The sequence below is a fragment of the Hibiscus syriacus genome, unplaced genomic scaffold (genome assembly GCF_006381635.1).
Source record: "Hibiscus syriacus cultivar Baekdansim isolate YM2019G1 unplaced genomic scaffold, ASM638163v2 tig00111584_pilon, whole genome shotgun sequence".
Classification (NCBI taxonomy): Eukaryota; Viridiplantae; Streptophyta; class Magnoliopsida; order Malvales; family Malvaceae; genus Hibiscus; species Hibiscus syriacus.
In genome coordinates, this window is record NW_024063127.1 from 1,813,566 (window position 1) to 1,831,017 (window position 17,452).

Here is a 17,452-nt window from a genome sequence, read left to right on the forward strand (position 1 = left end):
GGGGCTGTTTGTTTGGCTCTGAATAGAATCATTCAGCGTTTAATGTTGAACCGTTCAATATTTAGACTGTTTATTTCTCGCCTTTGAATGATTCAGTGTTAACTGATTTAGTGCTAACTGATTCAGCAAAACAGTGTTAAATGATTCCGCACAGAAGTACATTCTGAATGATTCAGAGTCATTATCAAACAGCATGTCACATTCAAAGCTAATTCATACAGAGCCTCTAAATAATTTAACATTTGAATCATTCAGCGCTTAATCATGCTGAAGTAAACAAACATCCCCTTAGTTTTTCTTTTTCAACAATTTGTTTTTTAAAATATTTTTAATTTTATGAAAAATGTAAAAATATGTTGTTTTGATGTTTAAAATTCATTCTAGTTTATTTATATACTATATTTTAAAGATCATTGATTTTTTTACAAGTTATATATTTTAGAGTTTATATTTAGAATTTAGGGTCAACTACGCATTTGATATTTGAACTATCAATTTTGATATGTTTTAGTATCTAAATTTTTTATTTTTTTAAATCATAGTTTAGTTTTTGTTTCGTTTTAGTATCTTGCCGTTAAAAATTTAATGAGTAATTTGTATTGCAAATTTTTTATGGATAAATTGCATCATTCATCACTCAACTATCTTTTCACTCATAATTTGGTTACTAAATTTAATTTTAATTTAATTACTTAACTTTCAAATTACTCCTAATTTGATCACTCTAACTTTCAAATTTGATTTTTTATTTTTAATTATATATTAATAAAGTAATAATAAAATGTCATAACACAAAAAAATATTAATAAAATAAATTAGAGTGATTAAAATAGGAATGACTTGAAAGTTGAGTAGTTAAATTAAAAGACAATTAAACTTTTGTACCAAAATAGGAGTGAAAAGATAGTTGGGTGACGAATGATGTAATTTACCCATAAAAATACAGTGTCGTTAAGTTCTTAACGATAATATACTAAAATGAAATAAAAACTAAACATTAAGTATAATTTTGATTTTTTTTGAAAGTTTAGGTATTAAAACAGATCAAAACTAATAATATAGGTACTAAATGTGTAGTTTATCCTAGAATTTAATATTTAGGATTAATGGGCTATGATTTAGGGTTTGATAACATTTAAATGTACATTTTTTTTAATATCTTAGAGTGATTACAAGGTAATATATATTTAGAATTTTCTTAGTCAATCGACAATGAACGCGCATACGTCATATACACAACTGTTTGAATTCGAGACCTTTAGAGAGAACAACATTCTCTTTTACTATTAAGACCATATAATAAATTCAAATAAATATTATTGTGAAGTTTATATATTATATTGTTTGCATATTAAATAAATCTTTTATATATAGTATATAAAATAATCCATTTTGAAGAGTCCTTACCAAATGATTTTTATTCAAATCTAGCGCTGAAATTTATTTATTATGGAAAATTTTCATTATAAATCTTATCTTTGATAGATAAACACCCACTTGAAACATTCCAAAGTAGGAAAAATAAAAGTATCCAAATATATTAAGTATCAACCACATGACAACAACATTTGATCTGCCAATGTAAATGACCATACGTTTTTAACTTTTTTTATTCGTTAAAAATGGATAAGAGCATTTCTGTACTTTTATTTGTACATGGTAATAGGTTATCCATCATTCTTTATTAAGTATCCAATGTAATCTTAATTAGTATGCTTAAATTAAAATGCAAATTTTAGAGAGTATTTATGATATTTCATATGTTAAGAAGTATGAGTATGACTTTTAATTTGCTCGTAAAATTTTAATAATATAAGTTAAAATATAGTTTGAGTTAAATATTCAGTTGGAGTAAAATTTCACTTTCTCCTTTTTTTTGGTAAAATTTATTTAAAAAATATATAAAAGATTTTTTTTTAATTTAAAAATAATTATTTTATATATGGTCTTTCTTATTCTACAATTAGAATTAAAAAAATATACGATTTTATATTGTCTTGAGCACGGCATTCAGGTAAATTTTCAATTTCCCAGATTTCTTCTTAGTTTTCTGCTGATTGTTCTAATGATTTTTGTGTAGACTTATTACGAGTTTTCAGTAATTTCGCCATTGTTGTAGAATAGACATCAAATTTTGTTTGATTATTGTGTTTTCCATATACATCTTCGAAGTCTTGATTTTTCTCTCTTTTCACTTCGTGATCACTTTACTCCCATAATCGCCCTATGTTATAACAACAAATTGTTTACTTGTCAATGGCTCTTTCTATATTTTACTTTTATAATATTTCTAAAACTTGTATTGTGTTCTATATAGCATGATGGTCAGATGCCGAATGATACAACCATTGGCGGAGGTGATGATGCTTTCAACACCTTCTTTAGTGAAACAGGATCCGAAAAGCACGTTCCTCGTGCTGTTTTTGTAGATCTTGAGCCCACTGTAATTGATGTGGTTAGGACTCGAACATACCGCCAACTCTTCCACCCTGAACAGCTCATTAGTGGCAAAGAGGATGCGGCTAACAACTTTGTTCGTGGCCATTATACCAGTATTATTTCTTGTCATCTTCAGTTTTGTATTTTGCTCTTGCAGCTTGGAATGCTGGTTGCTTTAACTACCATCTGTTTTCCTCAGTTGGGAAAGAGATTGTTGATCTTTCCTTGGATCGCATCCGCAAGCTGGCTGATAACTGTACTGGTCTGCAAGGGTTCCTTTGTTTTAATGCTGTGGGGGGAGGCACTGGTTCTGGACTTGGTTCCCTTCTCCTGGAACGCCTCTCAGTGGACTACGGAAAGAAGTCCAAGCTGGGGTTCACTGTGTATCCCTCACCACAGGTTTCAACCTCTGTTGTTGAGCCCTATAACAGTGTCCTCTCCACCCATTTCCTTTTGGAACACACTGAAGTTGCTGTGTTACTTGATAATGAAGCCATCTATGACATTTGCAGGCGGTCTCTCGACATTGAACGACCCACTTACACCAACCTTAACCGCCTGGTTTCTCAGGTATATTTCATTGCCTCATCTGTTAAGTGATCTACTTGTAACAGGGAATGCTCAGTAATTTTCTTACAACTAATGATTCAGGTTTCTCAGGTATATATCATCACTGACTGCCTCCTTGAGGTTTGATGGTGCCTTAAACGCGGATGTCACTGAATTTCAGACCAACCTTGTCCCATACCCCAGGATTCACTTCATGCTTTCTTCTTATGCTCCTGTCATCTCAGCTGAGAAGGCCTACCATGGGCAGCTATCCGTTGCAGAGATCACTACCAGTGCATTTGAGCCCTCGTCGATGATGGCAAAATGTGATCCTCGCCATGGCAAGTAAATGGCTTGCTGCTTGATTTACCGAGGTGACGTGGTGCCTAAGGATGTCAATGCTGCCGTGGCAACCATCAAAACCAAGCGCACCATCCAATTTGTTGACTGGTGTCCTACTGGATTCAAATGTGGCATTAACTACCAGCCTCCAACCGTTGTTACGGGTGGTGATCTTGCCAAGGTGCTGAGAGCGGTGTGCAATTGTGCATGATCTCCAACTCAACTAGCGTTGCAGAGGTGTTCTCTCGTATCGACCACAAGTTTGACCTCGTACCCGTCTTTCGGTTGGGCCCAGGAATTGAGCTTCAACTTGAAAAATGTATATTGGAGTCGCCACCGACCATTTTAAAACGAATCTATGTGGGTCGGACACCATCTTACCTGATTTGCGTTTTTACCAGAAATGTGTCGGGTTCGGGAGTCTGTTACGGTCAAAGAAGGATTAGCATCATTGAACCTCCCTTTCGGTACCAATTAATTTGCCAATTGTCTTAGTTGCAAAAATTCGAAATTTAAATTAAAATTTAACAGACCCGATTCAAATTACTTACAATTGATTTATTTGAATACCCTTAAAAGATAAAAACGTTTGACTCATAGCGGAGTATAAAATCGAATTAGGATAGCAAGTGTGCAAACGTGAGAATAATAAATAAAAACAAGAAAAAATGGAAAATAACAAAACACGTAAAAAATAATAAAAAAATAAAAATAAACAAAATGAATAAAATGTTAAAAAACAAAGACACAGATAAAGGGAAAATATTAATGGGGTAAAAAAATAAAAAGGTAAAAGAAATTAAAAAGGAGTAAAAATAATGTATACATGTAAAGTAGTATTTACTAAAATAAATAAAAATAATAAATATATAATACGAAGTAAAACAAATAAAAAATAAAGATATACATTATATTAAGAAAAAAATAATAGAAAAAAATAAAGTAAAAATATAATATATATAAATAAATAAAAACAAAAATAGAATATTAAGAAAAAATATATATAAAAACGTATAAAATATAATATTAAGAAAAAATATATATACATAGTAAATGGAGAAAAATTAATACATATATATATATATATATATATATATATATATATATATATATATATATATATATATAATGATATAAGATATATATAATAAAAATAATATAATATAAACAAAAAAGGAATATATTAAATAAATAAAAAATATAATTAAAAATATATATATTAGGGACAAAATTAATATAAAAGTAAATTTCAAGGTAAATTAAAGATTAAGATTGACTTAGGGGGAATATTAAATACTTTAAAAAATGAACATACCTCGGGAGTAGATCTAGGTTCGAAATTTCGAAACCCCACCCCTTTTTGGTCATCAGCGCAACCCACGCTATGGGTTATTCAAACCAAATCTCAAGAAAAATAACATGCACATGCGAGAAATGAACGAATCAATGTAAAAAAAGATGCTACCTTTTATTTCCTTTTCAAATCGTTTACAATAGCTTTGCCTTTGTATTTTTTCGTGCTTTCCTCTGTATCTTATATGTAAATCGTGTCTTACAAATGGGGAGGATTACATGTATTTATAGTAAAAAAACTAACTATTTTTAGAATCCTATTAACAATAGAATCCTAATGCAACTAGACTCTTTGCTCGGTTGTTGCACGTTTGTTGGTGTGGTTGTTGCTTTAAAAGATATGGTGGTGGAAGAGTCCTCTTAGGAGATGAACTCTTGCTAGTTCTATCTTTTGAGAAAATGAGTGTCTACAGCTGCTCCTCTTTGTCCTTTTTCGTGGAATGAAAATAGGACAAAGATAAAAAGACACAAATTTTCGTTCAGTGGAGTTGAAGAATAATTCCCTGTCGAATTGAGTTTCGAATGGCTCCTCCGTCGCGAAGTCGAGTCCATCTTGAAATGATTTGAATCAGAACGTGGCTTCTCGTTGTAGTCCACTTTGGTCTTCTTCTCGGTTTAAAGACCTTGGCTAAAAATTCGACTGGAAAGTAATCCCTTGACTCCACAATGTGGTTGATATGCTCTCGAGCTGAATGAAAATGAACTCGAAAAGTCTTCGCTGACAGATAGCTTTTCTCGACTTAAGCCATGCTGACGGAAAAAAGGCTTCTTGCTACTAAGGCACGGCTAACCCAGATCTTCTTCTCGGCTTGAAAACATCGATTGCAGCCGGACAATAGTGTGATTGAGGTGTTATCGAGCTGAATGGAATTGAACTCTATAATTTTATTGACAGATAGCCCTTCTTGCCTTGAGGTATGCTGTAAATGATGTGCCTTGGAGCTGAGCGTAGTCGAACTCGAAGGTCTTTGTTGACAGATAACCCTTCTTTGAGTTGGATATCCTTCGTCATGAAGTTGAAATCCAATCTAGAGATGGATGTTGCTTGTATGCACGATTCCCTTCATCGTGAAGCTGAAACCGTGAGTGGCACCTTAGTCGTGAAGTTGAGCCTGGTAATGGATATCCTTCATTGTGAAGTTGAAATTGACCCTGAAATTGGGAAGTTGTTTATTGACAGTCGGCCATCCCTTCGTTGTGAAGTTGAACTTGTGTTGTCTCGAATCCAATATCCTTCACTGTGAAGTTGAAATTGGTTCTGAAACTGGGAAATTGTTTGTTGACAACTAGCCGTCCCTTCGTTGTGAAGTTAAACTTGTGTTGTCTCGAGTGGCACGATATCTTTTGTCGTGGAATTGAAATTGTGGATGGCCCCTTCGTCGTGAAGTTGAGCCTTGACTTGAATATCCTTCGTCGTGAAGTTGAAATCCAAGTATTGTATGTTGCGAGTGGACACGATTACCTATGCCGTGAAGTTGAAACCGTGGATGCCCCCATTTATTGTGAAGTTTGGCTTCGAGTTAGATATCCTTTGTCGTGAAGTTGAAATCTACTCTCGAGCCAGTCGTGTCGCTTCGAGTTCAATATCCTTCATCGTGAAGTTGAAATTGACTCTAGCCAAAACCTGAAAAAGTTATGCATATATGTGATGTTATGAACATATATTATCTTGGGGCTCTGGAGAGAAATCTCGATCTCCAGTTGCCTGTCTGGAATCTTGATTCTTGAATCTTCAAGTTCTGATCCCTGATCTTAAATTCTTCAAATGTTCAAATCTGATGTGCACATTCTATTTTTGATTTGAGAAATGCTTCTCGACCATCTCAAGTATGTGTCTGAGCTGAGTGTAACAGTTCAGATGATGCTTCAAGAGAAGTTGTCTCGAAAGAGATAGAATTCGTTTCAAGGGAAACGATCTTAAATATATCTGTTGTTTTATGAAAACGGTCTCAAGGGAAACAAAATTTTGTTTTAAGGGAAATAAATTTGAAGATTTTGTGTTTCAAGAGAAACTGTCTCAAGGGAGACAAAATCTGTTTTAGGGGAAATAAATTCAAAGATTTTGTTTCAAGGGAAACTGTCTCAATAGAGACGAAATTTGTTTCAAGAGAAACTATCTCAAGAGAGACAAAACTTAGTTCCAAAAGAAATTGTCTCAAGGGAGACGAAATTTGTTTCAAATAAAACATATTCAAATAATTTTTTTCAAGGGAAACTGTCTCAAGAGAGATAAAATTTGTTTCAAGGGAAACTGTCTCAAGAGAGACGAAATTTATTTCAAGGGAAATGTTTTCAATGTTTATGTTTCAAGAGAAACTGTCTCAAGGGAGACAAAATTTTGTTTCAAGGGAAACTATCTCAAGAGAGACAAAATTTGTTTCAAGGGAAATGTTTTCAATGTTTATGTTTCAAGAGAAACTGTCTCAAGGGAGACAAAATTTTGTTTCAAGGGAAACTATCTCAAGAGAGACAAAATTCGTTTCAAAGGAAATGTTTTCAATGTTTATGTTTCAAGAGAAACTGTCTCAAGGGAGACAATATTTTGTTTCAAGGGAAACTATCTCAAGCGAGATAAAATCTTCTTTTTAAAAACAGTCTTGAGTGAAATGAAATGCCTTCTTTCGAGTGAAACAGTCTCAAGTGAGACAAAGTCTGTTTTAAGAAAAGCAATCTCAAGTGAGATAATCATCTGCATTAAATGAGACTGTCTCAAGCGAGACAAAATTTATATTGGAAATGTTGAATCTGAAGATGAATGTCGATCTTTCAATCTGTCAAGTTGGTTGAAGTGTGACTTCTTGCTGCTGAGTTAAGCAACCACCATCGATTTTTACAAACTCTTTTGAATCAAATATCTTTCGCCTTGAAGTTGAAACTTGACTCTAAAGCTGTAAAACTTATGTATGTGAAAAAATGATAAATATGATGCTCTAAAATGTATGCATAATGAATGAGTTTTTGTTTTATTCCTTGGACAGAATCTCATTTTTTGCCTGCTAGTTCCTACATGTAGAGGAAAAGCCTTCGGAAGATCTGATCGTTCGCATTAGGATTTTGAATCCCCGGAGATGCCCCAATATTCAATATTGAATCTCCAAAAATGCCCCAACATTAAAAGTGCCACTATTGTTCCTCATTTCTTGCTTCAACATTAATTCTAAGCATGAGATTATTGTCTGAGAGCCACATGTCATTTACCAAGATCCACTCTAGAGAGATTGTCTTGTTTGAAAAAATATTTCTCTTTTATTTTCAAAGTTCTGAAAATATCAATTAAAAGAGTTTCGAAAAATGTTTAATCAGAAGTTTTGAAAATATTGCCACTTTTATGATTTTACAATTGAGACGAATAATAAAACTAGAGTTCATTGGATATCAAAGAATTAATTACAATGTTAATCCTTCAATAAATTATAGCTATTTGACACGTGCCAAGATCAAAACTATTTTTGGGAAATGGTTAAGTAAGGAAAGGATAAAAAGTCTCAGGTTATTGTGTTTGGTCAAAGGTTTGGCATTTTTTGTTTATTTGATGTTCAAAGGTTTGATGGGGTACCTTGTATGCTCCTCTATTGGAAGTGTTCTCCAACTCCCAACTTTCATGGTCATGCTCGGATTGTGCGATGCTTTATCAAGGAATTTGTGCGATCACCTCAACTGCCCAATTTTCGTATTCGAGTTGCCTTTTCAGGTTTTCAACTCGAATCCTCCTTTGGTTTCAAGACGTCATTCGTAATTTACGTCTTGAACCCCCCTTTGTTATTTTTCTCTATCATGCATTAATTACACTATTTTTTGCAAATAAAGATTAATCCTGATGGGCGGGATGAAATATGAAGATAGTCTCTTATGTTCAGAACTTCATGTATGATTAGAAGAGACTTTTAAGGCATGTAACATAGGTCATGGTTCATGGTTATGAAAGAAATGGATAAAAGGCACAAACAAGTGCTTAAGGGTGATTGAACCAAGGATCAATTCATTCTGATGTATTCAATCATATCTTGCTCAATTTGAATTTGCTCGTATGTGTCTCTCTCTTGATGCTCTATGATCTTCGAGTGGAGTGATTCAGTGATTCAGAAATGATTGTGCTTGATCAATCTCATTTGATGCTCTATGATCTTCGAGTAAAGTGGTTCAGTGATTCGGAAATGATTGTGCTTGATCAATCTCATAGTTTGAATCTCGATGCGTCGTTTGAATCGAGAGAACCTTTGCATATGCATCTTGTTTTCTTTTTTTTCAGTTTTCCTTTGTTTTTTTCTCTTTTTATTTTCTCTTTGCTTTTTTTTCTTCTCTTTTTGTTCTGATCTTCGCACTTGGCATTTGGTTCACCTTTCGGTATCTCATCTGAATCAATGTCTTCACTCATGCGAGCAGATTTTCTCCACCTTGCCCCCAGTGTGGAGGGTGATCCTTGGTTAGGGTTAAATCAGAAGAAAAATACTATAGGCTCAAAAGGGGACACAAGTGATATATATTTTCTCCTGTTGTGAAGGGGTAAAGAAAGAAAGCCGTTCATCATTTCATACATAGAAGCTTTCACAGAAGAGGTACTCCCAGGGGGATAGATTTTCAGGATTAATTTTATTCACATGAAAATAGTGTAATTAATGCATGATAGAATTATTTCGAGTGAATTCTTCTTTCTGCTTCTTGCCCCCAACATGTCTCAATGTTCAGGCTCCCTACGAGATGCCCCAAGTTGTGTCTTAGAAGAATGCTCATGTTCAAATGAACAACTTAATGCCTTGGGTTTTGGTGGCATAAAAATGTCAATTTTGAGTCTAAAAAGACAATGGTGTGACTTTATCGACTCAAAGAAAGGTATGGTATGAAAAAGTTTCAAAGGGGTGGTAACGTCAAAACTTGGTCTTTTTGGTAATGACCATGAGTTATTTTGGGTAAAGAATCAATGTATTTTATTTTGGGGTTTGAGACAGGATAAGAAAGGTCTAATCTTGCCATATGTCAAAAATCTATAATTCTTGAAGAATTAAAAGAATCCTTAATTCATTTAATATTCGAAGAACTAAAGATTAAATTTTTTTCAATTGCTCCACCTTAGAAAGTAGCATAAATTCAATCGTTTAAAAGATTAAGCAAAAGATCAAAGACGTGTTCAAACAAAACAATCCTCCATGTGAAAATGGTATATGCAATTCCCTCTTCTTCGACTGTCCATGCCTCTGAATCCAACAGGTTTTGGATCTTGTGCTTCAGCGCCTTATAGTTCTCAGAGGAATATTTGGAGCATCCATGAATGAATTCTCCATGAATAAATTTTGTGTTTATGAAAATACTTAAAAATGAAATGTAGATGCAAAATGCAAAAGTGCTTGAAATGTTTGTGGCATTGATCAAAAAACATATATGTTATTGTAAATAACCTTTATTGGGACAAAAGTGTTTTATCTTTTAAGAGACAATAAACATATTTAAAGGTACATCCGGACTAAATCCTCTAGACCCGGAACAGGTTGACTAGTCATTTGCCTTAGTCTTTCACCGGTTGAATAATCTGTTGAACCACTCCGGCTCTCTGGATGAACCGTGAAAATGTTGAGTTGTTTTTTTGTACTGGTTCCCAAAAAGTGTCGAATGACTGCATCTCTAGCTTTCATCCTTTGCTGAATCAGAAATTCCATTGAAATCCTCCATCAAAGGGATTATCTGAAGTTCATTTGCTTGTTTCTTGAATTTGTCGACAATGACTTGCCATCTTGTTCTTGTTGTTTTGAATGGACTCTCGATGTCAGTAACCTTTTTCTCGTCTTACCCCTGCCATCTTTATCAACCCATTTTTGAAAAGTTAACTTTTGATGTACTTGATTGTGGGCACCATGTCTTCTTGATCGAATGTGACACATAGTTGTCTTGTAAATTGTCCTCATTTTCTTTCTAAGTCTTTTCTGACCATAGCCGGACCCCTGTGTTTTTCATCTCTTGTATTACAACCCCTTTGTTCATTAATGCAAATTATTTATGGTTAACGAACACGTTTTTTTGTGTGGATCAACACCTCTTTTAAATGATGCAGATGATGAAAATAAAATAAATGAGAGAAAAATTGAAAAGAGTTAGTAAGGTAAAGATAATAATAATGAAAATAAAAGGTCATACCCCACATGATATCTACCCCACATGCTTTAATCCATACCCGGACATGATCTCTATCCTGCATGATAATTCCACACAAATCCTAACCGCATATTTGTCTAGTTCGCATGCTTTGAACAGAAAGTAAAGCATGAAACAAAGCAGTCTAGGGTTTAGAATGAGATTTTGGGGTGGGCTCTAATTCTCCATAGCCTCCCGATTTAGGTTCTAAAAAACGGGACCCGAGTTCTCCTTGCCGGTGCCCCTTGGGCTTACCATATCCTTAGTCCTAAGCCCATTACAAGCTTATGTGGACTAAGTTAAACTCGAGAGGAAACATTCCCTTATGCCCGCACGGTGAATAAATTCACACGAAGACATAAGGTATATGAATCCCGAAGGCTACTTGCTATGCCTGCACGGTAAATAAATTCACACGAATGCGTCGCTTTCACCCCCACTTAAAAGGGTTCGGAGCTCAGGTATAGAGCTAGAGATGAAAACTTTTTAAAAATCTGAAATCATCGAAAAAACGTCAGTACAACTATTTACTTAAAAAATAATCAAAGATAAATAATTGGAATCGAATAAATAAATTAAAATTTAAACTTGTAATTTTCGATAAAAAAAGACAACCAAAAATTAATTTCGGCATGACTCACTTACCTGTCCCCAGTGGAGTCGCCAAGCTGTCGTAATCGTCTTTCGGTTGGGCCCCAGAATTGGGCTTCGACTTGAAAATTATGGATTGGAGTCGCCACCGACCATTTTAAAACGAATCTAGGTGGGTCGGACGCCATCTTACCTGATCCACGTTTTTACCATAAATGTGTCGGGTTCGGGAGTCGGTTACGGTCAATGAAAGATTAACACCCTTGAACCGCCCTTTCGGTACCAATTAATTTGCCGATTGTCTTAGTTGCAAAAATTCGAAATTTAAATTAAAATTTAACAGACCCGATTCAAATTACTTACAATTGATTGATTTGAATACCCTTAAAAGATTAAAACGTTTGACTCATAGCGGAGTATAAAATCGAATTAGGATAGCAAGTGTGCAAACGTGAGAATAATAAATAAAAACAAGAAAAAATAGAAAATAACAAAATACGTAAAAAATAATAAAAATAAACAAAATGAATAAAATGTTAAAAAACAAAGACACAGATAAAGGGAAAATATTAATAGGGTAAAAAATAAAAAGGTAAAAGAAATTAAAAATGAGTAAAAATAATGTGTACATATAAAGTAGTATTTACTAAAACAAATAAAAATAATAAATATATAATACTAAGTAAAACAAATAAAAAATAAAGATATACATGATATTAAAAAAAATAGAAAAAAATAAAATAAAATAAAAATATAATATATATAAATAAAAAAATAGAATATTAAGAAAAAATATATATATAAAAACGTATAAAATATAATATTAAGAAAAAATATATATACATAGTAAATGGAGAAAAATTAATACATCACACATATATATATATATATAATGATATAAGATATATATAATAAAAATAATATAATATCAATAAAAAAGGAATATAGTAAGTAAATAAATAAAAAAATATAATTAAAAATATATATATATTGGGGACGAAATTAATATAAAAGTAAAATTAAAGGGTAAATTTCAAGGTAAATTAAAGATTAAGATTGACTTATGGGGAATATTAAATACTTTAAAAAAATGAACATGCATCGGGAGTAGATCTAGGTTCGAAACCCCACCCCTTTTTGGTCATCGGCGCAACCCACGCTTTGGGTTATTCAAACCGAATCTCAAGAAAAATAACATGCACATGCGAGAAATGAACGAATCAATGTAAAAAAAAGATGCTACCTTTTATTTCATTTTCGAATCTTTTACAATAGCTTTGCCTTTGTATTTTTTCGTGCTTTCCTTTGTATCTTATATGTAAATCGTGTCTTACAAATGGGGAGGATTACATGTATTTATAGTAAAAAAACTAACTATTTTTAAAATCCTATTAACAATAGAATCCTAATGCAAATAGACTCCTTGCTCGGTTGTTGCACGTCTGTTGGTGTGGTTGTTGCTTTAAAAGATATGGTGGTGGAAGAGTCTTCTTAAAAGATGAACTCTTGCTAGTTCTATCTTTTGAGAAAATTGATGTCTACAGTATGCAAAGAGAGTATTCATGTACTGGTATGTCGGTGAGGGCATGGAGGAAGGTGAGTTCTCTGAAGCCCGTGAGGATTTAGCTGCCCTGGAGAAGGATTACGAGGAGCTTGGTGCTGAGTCTGGCGACGGTGAAGATGGTGATGAGGGAGATGAGTACTAAGAGTTGAATGTGTGTGTTGTTGTTGTCGACTATGCTTTCAAAATCGTGGGGATTGTAGTTTAGTAAGCTTATGTAAAATTTACTGCTTTTGTTGAAATAACCTTTTGTTAATGATATGTGTATTTTTTTAGCATTGATATAAGTTAAATGATATATTGTATTTGTTCATCATTAAGATTGATGATTAATATTTTTGTGTTCTTATATTGTAAACTAATGGTGTGTATTTTTTTATTTGATCAAATTAATTTAGCATTGATATACTTGATTAGTTAAATCTTTTAACTTATATATTCTTAATTTATTAGTAAATATATTATAAGTATATTTAAAACAAAAAATAATATATTAAAATTATTAGATTCGATTATAAAATTTTAATAATCATTAAAAATAAGGGTAAAGCATACAAATGCCCCCGACTATAGGGTACTTCTTTATTAAGTTCCTCAACTATTAAAAATTACAAAATGGTTCTCCGACTATAGAATGTTACTTTGTTAAGTCATTCGACTATTAAAAATTATAAAATAATAACTCAACTATTCATTATTGTAACCCATAAATCCTACCTAAAAGGAATTATGTCAAATCTAGAAAGTCATATTGAAACTTGTCCCATCGAAACTGTTTTTGATTTATAACTTTAAAGCATCCTGTCGTAACCGGTTTTCGTCCGGGCACGAAATATTAAATTTGGCGGGAAAATTGATGTGAATAAATAATTTTAAAAATAATTTGTGAGTCGCCATCGGCCTTTTGGATCAGGTAGGTCGAATACCTAAAAATTATCTTTTAAAAGAGTTTTTAAGAAAACCATATTTAAAAGATGAACTGATCTGCGTTTTATAACCAAAAATTCGTTCTTTTTAATAATAAAAAGGGATTCGTGGTCGGTTACGTTTAGGGAAGGATTAGCACCCCTACAACGCCCAAAATTGGTACTTTTTAATTATAAATTGTCTCTATTATTAAAATTTAAAAATTCAAAAATATATTTAATTTATAATCCTATTATTTCAAAATTATATAAAAAATATTTATTTATTTAAAAATATCCGAAAAGAACTTCTAGGTGCCTTAAGACAGCTCTTTTCTTTGATATTGATAAATATTAATTTAAATATCAGAATAGGACATCCAGTTGTATTAAGACTGTCCTTTTCTTCGTTATTAAAAATAAATATTTAAAAATTACTAAACAATATAATAAAATAAAAATACAAATACTACTAAAACAATATATTTAAAAACAATAAAATAAATGAAAACATATAAAATAACTGACTAAATTATAATAAAAATAAAATTAAGAATCTAATTCATAATTAATCAAAATTATAGGGATTTAATATGTTATTTCCTTATTTTATTTATTTGGTGACTAAAATAAAATTATCTAAAATTCGGATATTAGAATCAAATAAATTAAAAATATAACTAGGGATTAAAATATTATTTATTAAAATTAAGGGATTAAATTTGTCATTTATCCTAAATATATTATTTTAATAAAAAAGACTAAAATGAACAAAATTAAAATTCAAAGACTGAATTAAAATTATTATAAATTCAGTTTAGTGACCAAAATGTAAAATTTACAAATACGAAGGACTGCGGAAGGGATTTAATTTTTTCATAATTACGCGCATAGTCCTTCCCGAAACGACGTCGTTCGGGAAGGACTATAAATGGTCCAAACCGGCTGGCCCGAAGGGCCAACCATTTCATTTCTTTTTTTTTCTCTCTCTAGCAGAGAGAGTTTTAAAACTCTCTGCCTTCTCTCTAGCTTCCCTCATCGGAGGGAAGCCGGTCACTGGTCGGCCACCGTGTGCCGCCGTGAATGTCACCGCCGGCCACCGCATCTGGTGGCCGGAAAAAAATATTTTTATACGAATAGGTAGATCGGACCGTCCTAAGGACGGTCCCGGTGTTCTCTTCCTTTAAAAGGCTCCTAATCGGAGCAAATCTTATAATAATACCTTCGATGTTTCGAAGGTTCTGACGAGATCCGGTGGTCGACGCTTCCTCGGTAAGTCTCTTCTTCCTTTTTCTCTCTTTTTTTTTCTTCTGGTTCTTTGCTGCTGAGATCGTTGGTAGTTTTATATCTCTCTCTATTTTCCTTCTTTTTTTTTTTTGTTCTGTCTCTGTCCCTGGTTTCTGTCTCTCTCTCCTCTTTGCTTGCAGATGGGTGGTGGCTTTTATAGCCACCACCGGTGTTCGTCTCAGACCGGTCCGAAGAGGGGGCCTCGGTGAGTCACCGGACTACCAGTGGTGACTCACCCCGTAGCCTTGCATGGACGGCTGGCGTTGATTCTCTGGAAGCATCATTCGGGACGTGGCAGCGGCGGAGGCGGTGAGAGCTTCTGGAAGCAGCAGCGGCGGCGCTGGGACGTGTCCCTAGGGTATAGATACCCTAGGGTTTTCTCTGGCAAATGGTGGACCGTTGGATCAAACCAGATCCAACGGTTGAGATTGAAGATGGCGGCTGGCTAGATTAGGGTCAGGAAACCCTAACTGGAAACCCAAATATTTAGGGTTTCTGGTTGGATTTGGACCGGCTCTGGTTGGTTTGTAACTGGGCCGGTTCAATTATAATTGGTCTGTAATTTATTATTTATATATATATTTAATATATATTTAATAATAATAATAATGATAATAATAATAATAATAATAATAATAATAATAATAATAATAATAATAATAATATGGATAAAAATTAGTATCTTCAGCTGCCCCTCTTTGCTCATTCTTGTGTTAACAAGAATAGGGCAAAGATGAAAAGATAATAAAATTTTTTATCCATTTGGCTTTACTTTGATCATAATGGATATATTGAATAAATTATTCTCTCTCTCCAGATGAGTTCTTCTTATTATGAACTTTCTGCTGGGGATGATGATGACCTCCTTTCTGTGATAGATTCATTCAAAAGGTTGAATAAGCTCTTGATGAGTTCTTCTCATTATGAACTTTCTCTAGAAAGGCTAATGCTAATCTATCTCCTTCTGTGATAGTATCAAACAAAGGTTGAACAAGCTCTTCTCATTATGAACTTCTTCTTCCTTCTTCAGATGAGTTCTTCTCATTATGAACCTTCTCTGGCAAAAATAATCCATCAAGTGATGAATTCAAACAAAAGGTTGAACAAGTTCTTCTCATTATGAACTTCTTCTTCCTTCTTCAGACGAGTTCTTCTCATTATGAACCTTCTCTGGCAAAAATAATCCATCAAGTGATGAATTCAAACAAAAGGTTGAACAAGTTCTTCTCATTATGAACTTCTTCTTCCTTCTTCAGATGAGTTCTTCTCATTATGAACCTTCTCTGGCAAAAATAATCCATCAAGTGATGAATTCAAACAAAAGGTTGAACAAGTTCTTCTCATTATGAACTTCTTCTTCCTTCTTCAGATGAGTTCTTCTCATTATGAACTTTTTCTGGAAAAAATGATCCATCAAGTGATGAATTCAGGTAAAAGGTTGAACAAATTCTTCTCATTATGAACTTCTTCTTCCTTCTTCAGATGAGTTCTTCTCATTATGAACTTTTTCTGGAAAAAATGATCCATCAAGTGATGAATTCAGGTAAAAGGTTGAACAAATTCTTCTCATTATGAACTTCTTCTTCCTTCTTCAGATGAGTTCTTCTCATTATGAACTTTCTCTTCAAAAAATAATCCATCAATTGATAGATTTGAATCTTTGCTAAAATCTTTGAAATTCCTGTTAAAAATTCAACATAGATGAAAATGAATGAAAATGCACCTATTTTTGTAAACACCTAAAATATGATGCATGAATGTTAAGTTATTTGATTTCAGATTGGTGAACTGAGTATTTCTTCAGTTGTAGAAACACAATAGATCTTTCTTCTTCAAATCAGAGAATCTATCATCTTTAACAAATGTAGATTTAGATATAATGTCACAACACCTCTTGAGAATAAAACTCAATGGTATAGGCTCTTGAAAAGCTTGCCTTCATGTGACATGTTGATTCTGATAACAACTCATCTGATTATGAAATGTCCTTTCAAGATGATTTCACATATATCGATAGTTCTTTTAATACCAAGAAATCTTGAATTCTGATTCTGATGAGGAGAATAAACTGTTATACTTGACAAAAATGGGATTCTCAGAGGCTGAAGCTTCAATAGCCATGGAGATATGTGGTCCAGATTCATCAATTGCAAATTTTATATGTACTGCTCAAATGGCTAAAGCTGCTGACACATTTCTTCCAGTAAGAGATGGGAAGCCATTATGCAATGATCCCAGTTATAAGCAAAGGCAAAACTTGTGCTATGATTTTTGGGAAAGGAATAAGCACAAGAAATTTCTT

The 17,452-nt window shown here is 32.9% G+C and overlaps 1 pseudogene; it reads left to right on the forward strand.

The window, feature by feature from the left end:
- The first annotated feature begins 2,317 nt into the window (after positions 1-2,317).
- On the forward strand, positions 2,318-13,103 carry LOC120165595 (annotated as a pseudogene).
- Positions 13,104-17,452: the final 4,349 nt, after the last annotated feature.